The 3,493-nt window shown below is 45.5% G+C and overlaps 1 non-coding gene across 1 annotated transcript; it reads right to left on the bottom strand.

The window, feature by feature from the left end:
- Positions 1 to 993: 993 nt before the first annotated feature.
- Positions 994 to 1,157, bottom strand: LOC120363520 (U1 spliceosomal RNA). The gene has a single exon (XR_005579059.2). It is a non-coding gene; the product is annotated as a U1 spliceosomal RNA (small nuclear RNA).
- Between the last annotated feature and the right edge of the window lie 2,336 nt (positions 1,158 to 3,493).

Here is a 3,493-nt window from a genome sequence, read left to right as displayed (position 1 = left end):
TGCCCAGGCTGGAGTGCAATGGTGAGAGATCTCCACTCACTGCACAAACTCTGCCTCCTGGGTTCAAGAAATTTCCTGCCTCAGCCTCCTGATTAGTTGGGATTACAGATGAACACCACCATGCCTGGCTAATTTTTGCATTTTTTTTTTTTTTTTTGAGACAGAGTTTCACTCTTGTTACCCAGGCTGGAGTGCAATGGCGTGATCTCGGCTTACCGCAACCTCTTCCTCCTGGGTTCAGGCAATTCTCCTGCCTCAGCCTCCTGAGTATCGGGGATTATGGGCACGTGCCACCATGCCCAGCTAATTTTTTTGTATTTTTAGTAGAGACGGGGTTTCAGCATGTTGACCAGGATGGTCTTGATTTCTTGACCTCGTGATCCACCCGCCTCGGCCTCCCAAAGTGCTGGGATTACAGGCTTGAGCCACTGCACCTGGCCCATTTTTGCATTTTCAGTAGAAACGCAGTTTCACCATGTTGGCCAGGCTGGTCTCAAACTCTTGACCTTAGGTTATCTGCCTCCCTTGGCTTTCCAAGGTACTGGGATTACTGGTGTGAGCCACAGCACCTGGCTCGGAATGTAAAAGAACTTTAAAGACACCTAACACAACCTCCTAGATCAGGTGCAAATGTTTCAAGGCTAGGCCAGGTGTGGTGGGCTCATACCTGTAATCCCAACACTTTGAGAGGCTGACAGGAGGATCTCTTGAGGTGAGAAGTTGGATGCCAGCCTGATCAACAAAGCGAGATCACCATCTTTATTTTTAAAGAAAGAATAATTTCCAGGCTTTTTTTTTTTTTTTTTTTTTTTTTTGATATGGAGTCTTGCTCTGTCTCCCAGGCTGGAGTGCAGCGACGTGATCTCAGCTCACTGCAACTTCTGCCTCTGGGTTCAAGCAAGTCTCCTCACTTAGCCTCCCAAGTAGTTGGAATTACAGGCATGTACCACCACACCTGGCCGATTTATTTATTTATTTATTTTTAATTTTCATCAGGGGAAAGCACAAACACAGTCCCCCTCTACCACAAATTTTGCAGTCCAGTTTCCCACATTTGGAGAAATCACAGGGGCCAGCACATCCAGAGTGCAATGGATGACTCTCACCCTGGAAAAACCACCTTCATGATCAGAGTATCTCCCGTGCCAGGTAATTTTTGTGTTTTTAGTAGATGGAGTTTCACCAAGTTGGCTAGGCTGGTCTCAAATTCCTGACATCAGCTTAGCCACCCACCTGGGTCTCCCAAAGTGCTGGGATTACAGGCACAAGCCACCTGGCCCACCCTCACATATATCTGTTTTTCAAAGCTCTTCGCTCTTGGTATTATTTATTTATTTATTTATTTATTGGAGATAGTGTGTCACTCTGTGGCCCAGGCTGGAACGGAGTGGCACAATCACAGCTTACTGCGAGCTCCACTTTCTGGGTTCAAGTGACTCTAGGGCCTCAGCCTCCTGAGTAACTGGGATTACAGGTGCACTTGGCTAATTTTTGTAGATTTTTTAGTAGAGACCAGGTTTCACCATGTTAGCCAGGCTGGCCTCAACCTCCTGATCTCAAGTGATCTGCCCATCTCGGCATCCCAAAGTCCGGGGGCTACAGGCATGAGCCACCCTGCCCAGCCCCTTCCTGCTGTTATTTAAATTGTATTTTTTTGTTGTCAAACAATTGACATTTGGAATTGATATTTAGCTTTACTTGTAGTGTAGCTTTCTGCTGTTTTTACCAGGAATTATTTTTCTTTCTTTCTTTTTTATTATTTTTTTTAAAGATGGGTTTTCACCGTGATGGCCAGGCTCGTCTTGAACTCCTGACCTCAGGTGATCCACCCACCTCGGCCTCCCAAAGTGCTAGGATTATACAGGATTACAGGCGTGAGCCATCACGCTCAGCCTACCAGGGATTATTTTTCTAAAGTTTTTCTCAGAGATAATTGGCAACAATAGCTTACAGTTCAAATGGGGTTGGTGCCAGATGGCCTGGGGGTGGATATTGTCTGAATCAGATACTGGAATTGATGACCCCTCATCCCCAGGCACCTTCTTTTCAAATGATGATAGCTAATAGGATATTGACAACTACTAAGGAATCTATATCTTTGTATACAGCATGGGGGCCCTGAAAAGAGTCATTGTTTAGTGAATATTCACTGTCTGGCTGAGATTCTTACAAAAGCCTAACTCTGTTACAATGTTCTCAGGTGCATGCCAATTATGACTTTATAGTTCGTGTACAGTTCACAAACTCTATTCACATGTGCTACAGATAATTTTAAGAATTCAAGGCTAGGCTTGGTGGCTCACACCTGCAATTCCAGCATTTTGGGAGACCCAAGCAGGAATATCATTTGAGTCCTGGAGCTCCAGACCAGCCTGCGCAACATAGGGAGACTTCATCTCCACACACACACACACACACACACACACACACACACACACACAAAATTAGCCAGGTGTGACAGCACTTATAGTCCCAGATACTCAGGAAGCTAAGGTGGGAGGATCATTTCAACCTGGGAGGTCAGCATTGCAGTGAGTCCTGATTATGCCACTGCACTCCAGTCTGGGCAATAGAGGGACACCCTATGGCAAAAAAGTAAATAAACTGTTGTAGCTCTGTCTTCCTATCAAAATTTAAACTTAGGACTCTTTCCATCAAATCCTGTATTTACACCATCCAAAAAGAATTTATGTGATATAATGAAACCACTGTGAATCCCCTGTGGTTCTAGGATACAGCACCTTTCAACACAGGTGCTTGTCCTGTGCACCCCGGTCTCTGGTTCAATAACAACTTATCACTTAAGCCCTAGGGTCTGAGAAAAGGAGACAGTGCGAGCAGCTCTGATAAAGGATGAGCAGAAAAACGTCAGAAATCTGAACAGAATCAACCCGGGCTCTGACTTTCCAGATCTTTCCCCCAGCTCTACCCTGCCCCCTCCTCCCTGGGGTGCCTCCTGGTGTCACCCCACCCTCAGGTGACAGGGGTGCTGTGCAATCCCCTGTGGTTTTTCCTGCAGAAGAAATTCAGTCATTCCCAGGTTTATTCTGTGTCACTGCAGTCCATTCTCCACAGAAACTGAGTTTCTGTCTCACTGAGTAACCTCCAAGTGCTCATGTAGCACCAAAGGCCTTTTCTGTCACAATCATGTTTTTGATTATCAATTTAGTAGCATTTCCACATGAAAAGTTGAAAAGACTAACAAAAACTTAAGTAATATTGCTTCTGATTATAAAAATAATCTTAGGCCAGATGCAGGGGCTCACACCTGTAATCCTAGCACTTTGGGGAGCTGAGGCTGGCAAATTACTTCAGCCAGAAGTTCAAGACCAGCCTGGTCAACATGGTGAAACTTCATCTCTACTAAAGTTATAGAAATTAGCCATAGGTAGTGGCGCATGCCTGTAATCCCAGGTACTTGGAAGGTTGACGCAGGAGAATCACTTGAGCCTGGGAGGAAGTGATTGCAGTGAGCTGAGATCTCACCACTCCA

This window comes from Saimiri boliviensis, chromosome 4 (assembly GCF_048565385.1).
Source record: "Saimiri boliviensis isolate mSaiBol1 chromosome 4, mSaiBol1.pri, whole genome shotgun sequence".
Taxonomy (NCBI): Eukaryota; Metazoa; Chordata; class Mammalia; order Primates; family Cebidae; genus Saimiri; species Saimiri boliviensis.
This window is presented reverse-complemented; position numbering and strand designations above follow the sequence as displayed.